The following is a 16,767-nucleotide window of genomic DNA, read 5'->3' on the forward strand; positions in this document are numbered from 1 at the left end:
ATGGAGCTTGATAAACATGATAATTACGATTCATTGCTACTAAGATTTCTATGAAATCTCACTCCCCTCAATGTATAAACAATAATAGGAACCCAAGTGGTGTTGCCAAGGGCAAGGAGAAAGGATTGGAAGTCATATTAGAAGAGCATTAAGTTTAATGGCATTGAAGTTATGATTTTGTAAATTATTATGAGTTGTTATCTACTGTTATAAACTACGTTCAAATATTATATTAATGATTAAGGATGCTCTATCTATGAGCAATTGACTAAGGAATTATGTTATGCATGTGTTATATGATTGGAAAAGCTAGATGAAAGGAAAAGAGAAAGAAAAAGCAAGAATTGTATTAAAAAGGGATAAAGGTTGACTTTTTGGAAATAAAGTTTGACTAATGTGATTTTGGGCAATTGGATGAATCTGAATCTGAAATTTGGCATGCGTATAGATCTCATTTTTAGCTTTAAAAAAAAGTGTTAATTCATTAAATTTAAAGTTTTGTACAGAAAGTTATGCCCTTCCAAAGTTGGGCATAAAACCTAAAAAATTGGAAAATGACCAAATAAATAGTATCACTTTGAACGAAATCTGTGATTGACGCATTGGATTTGGGTACCAATGAGTATTTTTTCTTTAAAGAGCATGCCAAGAGCTTTCATAGAACTTGGAAACACTGTGTTTTGATTTTTTTACAATTAGTTATGAATTTTCAAAGTTGGCACAAAATTATGTGAATAGTGCACGAAAATTCAAAAATGGAAATTTTAAAGTTGAAATTTTCCCATCTTTAAGCTTTGGGAAATGATTTTAAATGGTTCCAATTATTATATAATTAAGTAATAAAGGAGATGGCACTTTTTTAGTATTAGAGTAAAGGTTCTAGCTTACTGTAATATGCTTTGATTATGCATTAACTTTGCAGTAAATTAAGGATTTTGATTGTGTTTGGTAAATGTCTTGTTAGTAGTACACTATGGTATTGTATGGCATTGTGTTGCCCTATGTTACCTTTGACTTATATTGCATTGTATTGTTGGTTTGGTTGTTGCACTACTGGGGAAAGAACATAAATTAAATAGTATGACCAGTTATAAATAATGGAACTATGCTGCTGTTTTATATATGAAAGGGATTATGTATGAAGGTTAAGGGTTATATAGTAGTGTTGTTTCCCATGAAGTTAAAAGGCGATAGTAAGTATGGTAAGGATAAGATACGATATGCAAGGGGAAGAATAGAACAGATCCCCCTGATGGCTTAATGGTGCAAGAGTTATTAATAACTAAAGCTCATCACGAGCAAGAAAGGAAAGCTGCAATAGCAGCAGTAGTAACGGAAGCCACAGCATGGTTGCAACAACCTAGACAAGGAGTGGCCGGGATAGCCCAACCCTAAGAATTGATAATGGAGTAGGCAAGGCCTATAAGGGAAGTGAATAAGTTGCAACAGTGGATTATGTACTTTGACAAGTATAATCAACTAGTGTTTGAGGGCACCCTAGATGTACGAATGGCCAGAGATTAGACTACCCGGCTAGGGGAAATCATTGTAATGATAGATTGCTCTGCTGAATCAAAGTGCAGATGGCAATCTATGAGTTAAGAAGGAAGAGCACATAGGAGGTAGAAGAACTCAGAAATAGACAGCTAAGTTGCTAAGACCCCAACTACTTAGGAATCTTTAAGGGTGATTCTTCTAGAAGTATTACTCTGAGATTTAACACAGAATGAGAAGGGAACTGAATCCCTCATTACAAGTAAGTGAATGATGAATAATGGTTCATTGAGAAGATGATTAGGGGCCTAAGACCATAACTGAGGAAAAGTTAGCCCCGAGGAAAATTGGAAATTGCAATGAAATAGTGAAAGCTTGCTGAATCACCAAGAGTAGTTAAGAAGTGTTACGGTCATATCAAGACAATATCGAGGGTTGATAAACCTCAGGTAAAGATGATGACTAAGGAAACTTTCAATTTAGTGATAGCCCAAGAACGACATGTACTGAGGAGAACCAAACATCATTAGATAGGCCCAGAATTATGAAAATTATGGGAGAAGTTATAGAGACTAGTAATACACAATGGATTAAAATCTATACTTTCATTTTAGAAAACCTGGACACTTTACAAGGAAGTGTTGCCCCCAGGGCAGATGGAAGCTAATAAGGCACCTAAGGTGACTTGGGATATAATCCATATGATTAATTGCACAGGGTGCAATGTCGGATTAGGCGCTAGCTATTTATTTATATTGTATGGTTATGATTGGCAAATGGACTTTATTGGAAATATTACCATATGATTTTTACTAACACTAGAGTAGTGGCCTCTAGTGTGTTTAAAGTATATTGTTCGATATATACATTATCGTGCTATCTCTGATCTGATATGTATACCATCTTGTGATATTGATTTGAAAACTGACCTAAATTGATTTTCATTTAATAGTGTTTTTCTTGACTGCAAAAATTTGAAACTTAAATCTTCCCTCCCAAGGAACTTGTCTTTTACCTAGAGGTAAGATTGAATTTCACTAGGTCGACCCTGATAGAAAAAGGCATGAGGTAGGATTACTAAAGGTATATGATAACTCTTCGGCGTAGGCAGAAATAGAAAGTGGAAGTCGAGAAAATGCTAATCATAAAGGGACGTCTGAGGAAATTCCCAAAGAGGTTAATGAACCTCTACCAGAAAAGAGGAGTAGAATTTATGATTGAGGAAATATATAGGATGGGATTAATTTTAAAGGTTCCCCACTGCATGACTCCTAATGAAATAACTAAGAATATAGTAAACCTAACCAAAATAGGAGTCTATACTTTGGTAAGGAAGTAGAATGATAACTTAAACCTCAAGTAATCATTATAACCTCAAAAGAGGCAAGGTAATAGGATGGAATGTTTAAGGTTTGATGAATCCCTGAATAGTGGTAGTAATTCCTAGGGGATAATAAACCAAGGGGGATAGAAATTGAATGATGTTGAATGGAGAATTAATGATAAGCTAGATGCCTGACTAGATACAACACAGCAAAGTGAATAAACCATTACTATGTAATGTGATTAGCATATGATAATCAATATTTGACCATAGGAATGTTTGGTCGGAGAATAAAGAAGTTAGAAAGATTATCCCTCTTGAGGACAAAGTTAGATGGAGATAGATGAAAATGTGATGGTTAATGGTTGTATTGGGAACTAATTGTAATAAGAAATGAATGAATTCTTGATGGTGCCTAAAGCTTAAAGACACTCAGATATTGATAATGTTAGGGACTATATGATATTCCTTGGTATCCCTAAACAAGTACAACTATGCAATCGCGGCACCCAGGATAATATGAAATCTGAAGATGAAGTTCCTAATAAAGAATGCCACTGCCTGTGGAGTTATATAATGTTAGTGGAGAGGCTCTCTTTGATACGGATATGGCATTAAGAAGTGTACCCTAATAGAAATTGAATACAAGGATGACCTTGGCCACAAAGTACCTCTCAAAAAGTAGATATGATTCTCCAACACAGGGTTGACGCCACTCTACTAAGAGCGAGTTATTCTCTGAAGCGAAGGAAAGGAAATAGTTACGATGAAGTTGACAATGATATGCCCTCTATCAATGGCATTGAAAGCAAGGGACTACTAATTGCCTGGTATGAGCAATACATTCGCCATGAGGGTAAATCTTCTAATGGGGATAAGGATAACTAAGCCAAAATACGGAAGGAATCTTATCCTAAGGAGAGTGAAACTGGTTAAGAGTAATAGGAAAGGCATTATGAGGCTGATTGAGCTCAAATTGTTTATACTAATTGATAACTTTTTCCATATTTTTGTTACACTTTTTGGCTCATTTTAATGATATTTGTGCTTAATTGAGATTGAGGGTCTTTGTTCTGAGTTAGTGTTATTTGAGGGTAAAATTGTCATATTTATTCATTAATTGTATTTAATTAATTTCTAGGACAATCGATACCTCAGACCATTACTTTTTATTTTAGGATACTCAAGAAAAAGAGTCAAGGGTGAAGATCAAGGAAGTCCAACGGTGAAGACACTACTTCAGCAAAAGTGCTCTCGGCCAAGGCTCGCCGCGGCGAACCCCTCAAATCAGCAACCCAGACCCGAACCATTTTTAGAAATTTTACCTACCCACTCTCATAAACCGACCCAATACACCCCATTACCGGTTTAGAAACCCTATTTTCGTGTAAGTGTGATAGACCTTGTCGCTAGGTAATCAAAGTTTTACTAGGGAAAATGCAGCAAGTGAGGCACTACCTAGGTCATTCTTCACAAGGAGCCTTAAGTTGTATTTCAATTCTTAACAATTCACTATTAATTATCAAATTACCAAGATGAGAGCTTTAGTTCAGAAAAAGAGAAATCAAAACAAGAAACAAATCTAATGAAAGGTAAATTGCAAATGAGATTCAGATGAGAGATAGTAGTTCCCCTAGCAATTTATCCAACCTTCCTTGTTCAATCTTATAATTTGGAGTCTCTTAGTGTCAATTAAATGGATAGATTCAGCTACTGCTCAAATCTCTCTTAACATAGATCAGAAACAACTATCTTACTAGATTCATTATTTTGATCTATGAGAAGGAAAATCAATTGACAAGAACACTTGAGAAGCAAGTTGCAATTCTCTAAGAATGACCACAACTGTGAATCATCAATATATTCAACCAAAATTCAGATTTACAGAACAACAGTCCAAGTAAAACGAATTGGATTTACAAATCAACAGAGAATCCTCTATTCAACTGAACTAAAGGACACAACTCACATCTGAATGTTCAATCAGATCTAAATTCCAAGAAACATAAATCTAATCACTCAATCTTCATTCTAATCACAATTGTTCAACTGAAACAAATGACTCTTAGAATAGAAGGTAGAAAATAGATCTGAAATGACTCCCTGTTTAGCTCCATGAACTCAGGTCAGCTTCATTGCTAGAAGAACTTGGAAATTCAGCTACTCATACTCTGGATTAGGGTAGAAACAGCAAGAATTGATGAAAGATCCATGGTTGATCGGTGGAAATTGATGGAATTGGACGAAAATGGAAGAGAGAAATGAGAGAGGGCGGAGAGAGCAAGAAATTCGCGTTGGAGGGAGAATGGGTAACTGAAAATCTGCTCCCCTGTTGAAGCGCGCGACTTCAGCTTTTAAATCTGGAAATTTCGGTCATCCGCCGCGGCGCCTCAGTCAATCCGCCGCGGCTCCTGTCCTGTACGGCGTCGTTTTGATTAATGATCCTGAGCTTCATGAAAACCTCCGTCCGCCGTGGCGCCTTAGTCCATCCGCCGCGGCGCTTTTCACCGAGAGTACCTTGGAAATCCGCCGTGGCGCCTTCCCAAATCAGCCGTGGCGCCTCAGACAGAATGGCGAAAATGCTACTGAAACTTCCTGAAATTCATGCCAAAGCAGGGATCAAAAGTACACACAAATAAAATCATATAAAAACATGTAAAAACACTTGCAAAACCTCATAATTCTTCTCACCAACTCTTATACACAATGGAACCTAATTATGCCCAAAGTATGTAAATATAGATCGCAAAAGTATGTGTTTAGGGCTAGAAATGTATGTAAATAATGAGACTTATCAACTCCCCCACACTTAGCTTTTGCACTCCTGGGCAAATCAAGTCTAAACTTATTGTGAAAGAGAAGGATGCGAGAAAGGAATAAGCAAGCTCAAAAGTTCAGGTTACAACTGCAACCAACAATGATTCTTCAACCAATATCCATCCATGGAACATTCTAATGCAAGAAATCAAGCAATGATATGTAATTTAATCCAAGTGAATAAGATATAGAAGACCACACAAGGGAATTAGTGTATCACTCAACTAACAAGTATCAAAGGTTCTTTCACTCAATTCACTTATTCAAATGCTCTACCATATGCTTGTAATAGCTCTACCTCTCCACCACTTAAATACATAAGTACTCAAGAATCAAGAGGACTTTTGTGGCTTGTAATGTAAGGGTGAGAAGAAATGCACAAGGATGCATAGAAGGATAGAGATAATATGTGAATCAATGTGTAGAATTCAATAGCATTAGTAATATTCAATTGAGGATTTGACTTCTTGATCTTGAAGTCTAAAGCTATAAAGGTGCTTTTATTCCCACTTTCTTTTCTTTTCTTGCCTTTTTATTTCTTTTCAACTTTTCTATTCTCTTTCTCTTTTTGTTTTTTTTTCTTTTTTTTTTCTTTCTTTTACATTCGCATGTTTCTTCTTTTCTTTGTTGTTTTTTTTTTTCTTTTAAGTTCAAGTATGCATCTCCTCATATCAATCCATCAATTGAATCCATCAAAATGCTAGTGAATTCTAAAAGGAATTAATGAAATGAAATATGCATCCTTGTAGGAGAAAAGTTTTATAATTGAGAGTGAAATGAATGGAAAAATTCAACTAAAAGGCTCAAATGGGTAACAAGGGATAAATCATGTAGGGGTTGGCCATTTGGTCTAAGTAGCTAATTTGAATGAATGCCTCAATCATGTTCAAGAATACTAATGTTACATGTGGTCTTGATTAAGAACTAAGACAAGTTCTAGAGAGTATAAGAACTAAGTGAATGCACACACCAGAAATGAATATAAAGGCTCAAAGAATCCTTCCAACTAGGCTTGTCTTCCATATTCATTCACCTCAGGTAAAGAACACATCATGCTTAATCTCTATGCATTAGAAAATTTCACTTCAAGATATTAATTTCTAAATCAAATCAGTCACAAATGTAACATTAGAAATCCTGAAGCAAGCTTAAACCTTCAAAAAGTTTTTGAAAACTGAGGTTCTTCTACAAAAGACACAGAACACACAAAAACACAACATTCACTCCCCCACACTTGATCCTTGCATTGCCCTCAATGCAAATTTGAACAAAAGATAGCAAGGAAAATTGGTAAGGGAAGGAATGGAAAGAAACAACAGAACACTTCAAAACAAACTAAAAACAACCTACACTTGCTACTAGTTATGCCCTCCCCCACACTTGCTCAAAAATGGAGTTCAAGAATGATAATAATCAAATAAACACAGACTAAAGTGTGTAAGGAAGGGACAACCTGGAATTATGGTGGATCAAAATTCTCCTTGTAAATTTTGAGCAGGTGACCATTGACCTTGAAAGTCTTACTGCTCTTCTCATCTAGCAGCTCTATCATGCCAAATTTGTGAACTTTAGTGACCAAGTATGGTCCTTCCCATCTAGTGCTCAACTTCCCAGGTTTAAATGTGAATCGTGCTTTATACAGCAACACTTTATCTCCAACCTTGAAAGTCTTCCTTAGGATTTGCTTGTCATGAATCATCTTTGTCTTCTCCTTATAGAACCTGGAATTTTCATATGCTTCGAGTCTCAACTCTTCAAGTTCCTGCAATTGCAATAATCTTTCCATACCAGCAGAATCAAAATCAAGGTTACATGCTTTTACAGCCCAAAGAGACTTATGTTCAATCTCAACCGGTAGGTGACACATCTTACCATAAACCAATCTGTAAGGAGACATGCCTATTGGGGTTTTAAATGCAGTTCTATATGCCCACAAAGCATCATCTAATCTGGCACTCCAATCCTTCCTAGATGGTTTAACTATTCGTTCCAACACCTTCTTGATTTCTCTATTTGCATTTTCAGCTTGCCCATTACTTTGGGGATGATAAGGTGTGGATGTCTTATGTGTCACACCATACTTGGTGAATAACCCTTGTAGCAATTTATTACAAAAATGAGTGCCATTATCACTAACTACTGCTCTAGGAATGCCAAATCTAGAAAAGATGTTATTTTTCAGAAATTTTAAAACAGTAGCAGCATCATTCTTTTTGGTTGCTATGGCCTCTACCCATCTTGAAAGGTAATCAACTGCAAGAAGAATGTATGTAAAACCCATAGAAGGAAGAAAGGGGCCCATAAAATCAATACCCCATACTTCAAACACCTCACAGAAAAGCATTGGGTGTTGGGGTAATTCATGTTTCTTAGTTAGGCCACCAAATCTTTGACAAATGTCACAATTCTTGCAATACTCATAAGAGTCTTTAAAGAGTGATGGCCAATACAAACCAGCTTCCAATATTTTTCTTGCAGTCTTGTTAGCACTAAAATGACCTCCACAAGTTTGAGAGTGGCAAGCATGCAGGATGTCTTGAAATTCTTCATTTGGTACACATCTCCGAATGATTTGGTCGCTGCATACCTTCCAAAGGATTGGAGGATCCCAAATGTAGTGCTTAGACTCACTCTTAATCTTCTGCATCTGAAAATGAGACAAAGAGGGGGGAATTAGACCAGCAACTAAAAAGTTGACAATATGGCAATACCAAGGTTCCAAGAGAGACAAGGCAGAAACAGAACAATCCTTAAACTCATCACAAACAGAATCTGAACCGATTACTCCCCTTGTAGTTTCTGGTAAGCGACTTAGATGGTCAGCCACCACATTTTCTGCTCCAGGTTTGTCTTTGATGTCAATGTCAAACTCTTGGATCAACAACATCCACCTTAAGAGCCTCGGTTTGGATTGTGGCTTGCTGATACTTGACAGCAGAATGATCAGTGAAAACAGTAACCTTAGAGTTAATTAGGTAAGGCCTAAACTTGTCTAATGCAAAAACAATAGAAAAGAGCTCCTTTTCAGTAGTTGTGTAATTAGTTTGAGCCTTATCTAGAGTCTTTGAAGCATAAGCAATAACCTTGGAAACCTTACCATCCTTTTGTCCCAAAACTGCACCCACTGCATTATTAGAGGCATCACAACACAATTCAAATGGTAAATTCCAATTAGGGCAAGTCAAAATAGGTGGAGAAGTCAATCTGGATTTAATCTCATCAAAAGACATCTTACATTCATCAGTGAAATCAAAGGAAGCATCTTTTTGCAGCAATTTAGACATTGGAAAAGTCACTTTACTAAAATCTTTTATGAATCTTCTATAAAATCCAGCATGGCCTAGGAAAGATCTAAGCTCCTTAAGATTTGTTGGATAGGGTAGAGAGGAAATTACTTCAACCTTTGCTTTGTCTACCTCTATTCCCTTTTCAGAAATTAGGTGACCTAGAACTATTCCTTGTTGAACCATAAAGTGACATTTTTCAAAATTCAGAATAAGATCCTTTTCAACACATTTGATAGAGCTTTTTCCAAATTCACTAAGCATTCATCAAAATTATTTCCATAGATGGTAAAGTCATCCATAAACACCTCAATTCCATTCTCTAGCAAATCACTAAATATGGATAGCATACACCTTTGGAATGTGCCCGGTGCATTGCAAAGTCCAAATGGCATTCTTCTATATGCAAATGTGCCAAAGGGACAAGTGAATGTAGTCTTCTCTTGATCTTGAGGTGCAATGGGAACCTGAAAATAGCCACTGAAACCATCAAGGAAACAATAGTGAGATTTACAAGCTAATCTTTCAAGCATTTGATCTATAAAGGGTAGAGGAAAATGATCTTTTCTTGTAGAATCATTAAGTTTCCTATAATCAATGCAAACACGCCAAGAATTCTGGATTCTAGTGGGGATTAATTCATTTTTTTCATTCCTAACCACAGTGATCCCACTTTTCTTAGGAACAACCTGAACTGGACTTACCCACTCACTATCTGAAATAGGGTATATGATACCAGCACTAAGCAGCTTTGTTACTTCCTTTTTAACAACATCAAGTATGAGTGGGTTAAGTCTTCTTTGAGGTTGCCTTATGGGCTTTGCATTTTCATTTAACAATATTCTATGAGTGCAAATTGAAGCATTAATACCAGGAATATCTGCTAAAGACCACCCAATTGCACTTTTATACCTTTTCAAAACAGCAAGTAATTGAGATTCCTCAATATCAGTTAAAGAGTTAGAGATTATCACCGGGAGTCTTTCATTTTCAGCTAAAAATGCATATTTCAGTGTTGATGGTAAGGGTTTAAGCTCCAATTCAGGAGGTTGAACTACTGAGGGTATCAGTTTCTTGAGCTCCAAGGTAGTGCAATTATTTCCAGATTGCTTCAAGGCTTCAATACCAAAAATTTCAGTTGTACATTCATCCTCATGTGAGTAACTCTCCTTAGTTGGTCCCTGCAACAATGCATTTAAAACATTTGTAAATCCATGTGAAAACTCAAAGTTAGATGCAGAATAATCTTGGGGAATTCCAATTTCAGAAGTAAAATTAGATTGCAAAAGTGCACTCCCTATGCTACATATTTCAGCAAATTTGGTTGGTGTCATGCTTAATCTCCTAGGGTTGGGAGTAGCTGCACTTCGCATGATTTCCAAGAGGTGTTCCAGTTCTGCATGGTTAAAGAAATTAAGATCAAGTGACTTGTAAACAGGATTGGAATACAAAATGTGATAAGAATTTAAAGGCAAATCCTGTTGTTCAGAAGGTTCAGCTGCATGCTCTTGAATGGAGGTTCATCCATGAGACTTGGGCTGGCCTTGCAATCATGAGTCTTGTGCCCTTCACCTTCCCCTTCTTGTATAGGAGTTGATTCACTCTCTTGTGTTGTTGAGAAATCTACAAGCAATCTTTTTGCAAGTTGTTCATCACTTGACAGAGTGGAATTAGCATCAATGGAAGACTTAATGGATGAAACTGAAGACAATTCACTCCAAGTGGAAAGCCAGCCATCAATTTTAGAATCAATGCTAGGCACATCATCAAGGTGTGAAGAAAAAAAGATGAAGGAGAATATATGGAGGAGAAAGAGACGAAGGAATCTTCAGTATCATCATTGTTATCATGCTCAAAAATAGATTCACACTCATTTTCAAGTGACACATCAATCATATTAAGCCCTAACAGAGAATAATCCTCATGTGGATGTTTCATCATCTCATACATGTTAAATTGAATTTCTTGTCCACCAAATTCCATTTTTATAATCCCATCCTTCATGCAAATCATGGTGTTGGCAGTTCTTAGAAATGGTCTGCCCAAAATCAATGTGCTTTCACTTATGGCCTCATTAGTCATATCTAACACAAAAATCAGCAGGAAATACAAGGTCTTTTACTTGAACCAAAATGTCTTCTAAGATTCCCTTGGGATTCCTAATAGACTTATCAGCTAGTTGCACTAAGACACTTGTAGGTTTCATGATTTCAACTCCTAAAGCATAATAAACAGAACTTGGCATCACATTGATAGCAGCACCCAAATCTAGTAAAGCTTTAGAAATATGAAACTTACCAATTTGACAAGGAATGGAGAAAGCTCCTGGATCTTGGCATTTCACAGGTAATTGAGCTTTAAAAAGGGCTGAAACATTAGGCCCAACTTGCACCAATTCATTAGTTTTAAACTTTCTTTTGTTAGTGCAAATGTCTTTTAAGAATTTTGCATATTCAGGCACTTTCTTCAACAAATCTAGCAAAGGAATGTTAATTTCTACTTTACTAAAGAAATCTAAAACTTCTTTATTTTGCTTTTCTTTTGCAACCTTCTGCCCAAACATAAAAGCTTTAGGAAAAGGTAGATCTTTCAAGCTTACCTCCTTACCTTGACTTCCCGGTTTATTGCTCTTATGAGAATCTTCAACTTTCTCTTGCTCAATCTTTCCATTGTCCTGGTTAGGCTCTGAAATCTTTGAAGAAGATTGCCCCAAGTCCTCTCCTAATGGTGCTTCATGGACTCCTTTATCATCCATAGTTGAAGGGCCGGCTTCAGTTGTGCAACCTTCAGTAGTTGCACTTCTACATCCGGTTTCTTTTCTTGCTTGCAGAAGTTGCTTCTCTCTTAAGCTTTCAGATTCCACACTTGGTGGTTTCTTTTCATGAGTAGAATTCCCTTTAGTGTAATGATCTTCATCCAAGTCAGATTCTTCATCATTCTCATTGAATGTCACCTTTCTTCCACTTCTCAAACTTATGGCATTCAATGACTTGGGATTAATCACAGTATTGGAAGGCAAAGCTCCACTTGTTTTTGCTTGAAGACTGCTGAAATTATCTGAAATTTGGGTAACAAAGTTAGCCAAGTTTGCTGTCTTAGTTTCCCATTGTTCAACCCTATTCTCTATAGCAGCCATTCTTGCATCAGATGCAGTGGTATGCTTATCAATTCTGTCCATTTGAGATGCCATAGCACTGAGATTAGCATTCATACTGTTCATGCTTTTCAACAAGAGAGACATGTCATCATTCCTTGAATTCCCAACTTCTTGAGTAGTTTGGGAAGGAACCATAACTTGTTCTGAATGTTGACGTTGCTGGAACCTATTCTGCATGAATCTCTCCTTGTTGTTCTCTCCTCCTCCCCATCTAAAATTGGGATGATCCTTCCATCCTTCGTTATAAGTGTTGGAGAAAGGGTTCCTTTGCTGATATTGACCGGCTCTTTGTTGATACATGGCTGACACTTCTTCAAATTGAGAAGGGCAAGATTCAGTACAATGCATCATAGAACCACAGGAGTCACAAGAGGGAGCTACCAAGGCTTGAGATGTTCCCATAGCACCACATTGTTTAGTTGACAAGAGTTGCTCCATCCTAGTCATTCTCTTGTCCATCCTTTCTGATAAGGCAGCAAATTGAGAGTCTAAGTTAGTAGGATTTGACCTTAAAATTTCATTGACAGATTGGTTATCCCTTGTGCTGAATTGCTGATTATTGTTGGCCATCTTCTCCAATAATTCCCAAGCATTGTGAGGAGTCAAATCAAATAGTGAACCATGGGCTGCAGCATCTATTGTGTTCTTGTGATGAGATAGCAAGCCCTCATAGAAATATTGAACTAGATTAGACTTGCTGATTTGATGATTTGGACATTTAGAAAGCATAGCTAGAAATCTTGTCCAATACTCATACAAGGTCTCTCTACTATCTTGTTGAACTCCATAGATTGCCTTCCTCAATTTAGATGTCCTTGATGCAGGAAAGTACTTCTCTAAAAAGGCCTTCTTAAGTTGCTCCCATGTAAGTGTTGTGAAGTGCTGAGGTAGGCTTTGCAACCATTCTTTGGCATTTCCTTCTAATGTGAAGTGGAAAGCTCTCCTTAGCACATCTTCCAATTGAGCACCATGGGGCTTCATAGAGGAACAAACCGCATGCATATTCTGAAGGTGTCTATATGGATCATCCCCTGCAAGACCAAGGAATCTTGGTAAGGCATTAATCAAGGTACCTTTAAGTTCAAAATCAGCTTCAAAGTTATAAAAACCACATGGATCACAGTTCACACTTGAGTTATTAATTTCTCTAATGCTCCTATTCTCCTCATCTCTATTCAATTGAATATTAGCATTATGGAGAACATTTTCAGCTTGCCTTTCATTTTGAGGTCTATTTGTAGCATCACCTCTCTCAGTTTGGGCATTGTTATTATTTTGATCCATCACAAAATGATTGTCTATAAACCCTCCTAAAGTAGATTCAGATTCTGAGGAAGAACAAGATTCAACTTGAGGAAGAGAGTCACTCACTATAGGTTGCTTACTAGACTCAGCTATTTGTTTGGTTTTCTTGATTTGCCTAAGAGTTCTATTGATTTCCCAATCAAAAGGTAAAAGACCTTTATCCTGGGACATGCAACTAAAGAACACTAGAATAGACTAATAAAATAAATGTGAAAAAGCAATTAGACAAAAGACAGAAGTCAAAGAGAGAACAAAAAGCTAAGAAGGGATCAGGTGAAATCCGCCGCGGCCTCTGGTGCAATCCGCCGCGGCTCTTTTTGCAGGATTGATTCTGTGAAATCCGCTGCGGCGCCTGATGCTATCCGCCGCGGCGCCTGGTACTGATAAACCAGATGGACGAATTCTGCAGCAGCTTCTGACACTGTTCACACCTTCACTCCTGCAAATTGAACCCCTTAACACAATGGTATTAGTTTGTCAACAAGAAAAATATCTCAAAAGCATAAAAACAACCAACCATCATTAGGTTAAATGGAAGAACAATTAAAAGGGAAAAGGTTGCTACAGCAAGGATTCAAACAATTCACACCCTACTCAATTGTGTTAACTCCTTGACAACCTATGGAATGAATTTAAAACACAGCAAAAAAAAGGAAACTACTTAACAACAAAGCACAAAAGTGAACATGCAGCACAACTCAAAAACACTAAAGCTACTTTTTCTGAAGTTTTGGGTTTTCAAACATGAAAACTTTCTTGGCACACCAGTGAATTGCTCAGAACCTCAACAAGTAAGGCTCCCCGGCAACGGCGCCAATTTGATAGACCTTGTCGCTAGGTAATCAAAGTTTTACTAGGGAAAATGCAGCAAGTGAGGCACTACCTAGGTCATTCTTCACAAGGAGCCTTAAGTTGTATTTCAATTCTTAACAATTCACTATTAATTATCAAATTACCAAGATGAGAGCTTTAGTTCAGAAAAAGAGAAATCAAAACAAGAAACAAATCTAATGAAAGGTAAATTGCAAATGAGATTCAGATGAGAGATAGTAGTTCCCCTAGCAATTTATCCAACCTTCCTTGTTCAATCTTATAATTTGGAGTCTCTTAGTGTCAATTAAATGGATAGATTCAGCTACTGCTCAAATCTCTCTTAACATAGATCAGAAACAACTATCTTACTAGATTCATTATTTTGATCTATGAGAAGGAAAATCAATTGACAAGAACACTTGAGAAGCAAGTTGCAATTCTCTAAGAATGACCACAACTGTGAATCATCAATATATTCAACCAAAATTCAGATTTACAGAACAACAGTCCAAGTAAAACGAATTGGATTTACAAATCAACAGAGAATCCTCTATTCAACTGAACTAAAGGACACAACTCACATCTGAATGTTCAATCAGATCTAAATTCCAAGAAACATAAATCTAATCACTCAATCTTCATTCTAATCACAATTGTTCAACTGAAACAAATGACTCTTAGAATAGAAGGTAGAAATAGATCTGAAATGACTCCCTGTTTAGCTCCATGAACTCAGGTCAGCTTCATTGCTAGAAGAACTTGGAAATTCAGCTACTCATACTCTGGATTAGGGTAGAAACAGCAAGAATTGATGAAAGATCCATGGTTGATCGGTGGAAATTGATGGAATTGGACGAAAATGGAAGAGAGAAATGAGAGAGGGCGGAGAGAGCAAGAAATTCGCGTTGGAGGGAGAATGGGTAACTGAAAATCTGCTCCCCTGTTGAAGCGCGCGACTTCAGCTTTTAAATCTGGAAATTTCGGTCATCCGCCGCGGCGCCTCAGTCAATCCGCCGCGGCTCCTGTCCTGTACGGCGTCGTTTTGATTAATGATCCTGAGCTTCATGAAAACCTCCGTCCGCCGTGGCGCCTTAGTCCATCCGCCGCGGCGCTTTTCACCGAGAGTACCTTGGAAATCCGCCGTGGCGCCTTCCCAAATCAGCCGTGGCGCCTTAGACAGAATGGCGAAAATGCTACTGAAACTTCCTGAAATTCATGCCAAAGCAGGGATCAAAAGTACACACAAATAAAATCATATAAAAACATGTAAGAACACTTGCAAAACCTCATAATTCTTCTCACCAACTCTTATACACAATGGAACCTAATTATGCCCAAAGTATGTAAATATAGATCGCAAAAGTATGTGTTTAGGGCTAGAAATGTATGTAAATAATGAGACTTATCAAAGTGACATGATTCATTCAGACAACAGCCCCCATCTTCGTTCTCTCTCATCTTTCTCTCATCTAACCCTAATTTCTTCTATTTTCACTATAAAACCTCCACCATGGGAAGCTCAGATTCATTCTCAGTTGAGATGCTTCAGATTTCTATGAGTGGCTAGACAATTTCCTTCCTTTTGGAGGTGTAGCAATGGCTAGAGTTCAATGAGCTAAGAAGGGGAGTAGTTTAATCCTAGTTCAGCTATGAATTTATGAGTTCCTAGGTTTAGGATTTGTATTTTGTAGTTGAACTACTTGATTATAGTTGTAATCAGCTTGGATTTTCATATGTGTAGTGAATTGATTATTGTAGAACTTTGAGCTTAAATATGTGAAGTCTCATATATGTCAATTGTAATCTTTTGATTCTCTTTACTCTTGGATGGTTGTGTTTTGATATTGAGACGACTTTGATTGCATTTGACCTATTGCATTAGTCAATTTTTCTATACACACTAAGAGCACTTAACAGGATCTTGAGAAATAGAGTTCATTTATCAAGATTCTGGACTCAAAGAGTACTTTGAGGTTTATCAATTCAAAACTTAGTGATTTCTACTCCCATATCAATTGATTTTGAACTATGACAGCCTGAGCACACTTTTAAGAGGAACTTGATTATCATTTGGTTATTGTCTACCTGCGTCCGTCACCTATTCCCTAAAATCCAAAAAATATATACATATATTTTGTTTACCCTTCATCCAATTCACTCAATGATTTCGAAAAAAAACCAAAACCCCCTTGTTTATATTCAAGTTTGCATTGCATGACATTTAAGCTAATTTAGGTCCATTTCGCTAAGGCTCCGTTTAAGTGAGACGACTCGAGGTTGCACCCTATAGTGCAATCCTTGGATAAAAGTTTTGATTTAACCTCCAAGGTCTAGAAAAGGTATTGGGTAAGAATCAAATGGCGCCATTGCCGGGGAGCCAAGAAATTGGTTCTCTAGGTTAGCTTGTGTCATGAATCTGTCAATTGAGCTTTTGAGCCTTTTTAGCTTGCATTTTAGGCAGCTTAGGTGCATATTTGTTCATGGTAGAGGATTTCATTTTACATGGCATCAAATTTTGGAAATACAAACAAAGATACTGATTTTCTATACCTTTATCATTTTCACCCTGCATT

This window comes from Neltuma alba, unplaced genomic scaffold (genome assembly GCF_004799145.2).
Source record: "Neltuma alba isolate B1F8T4 unplaced genomic scaffold, ASM479914v2 tig00000111_pilon, whole genome shotgun sequence".
In the NCBI taxonomy this organism is placed as follows: Eukaryota; Viridiplantae; Streptophyta; class Magnoliopsida; order Fabales; family Fabaceae; genus Neltuma; species Neltuma alba.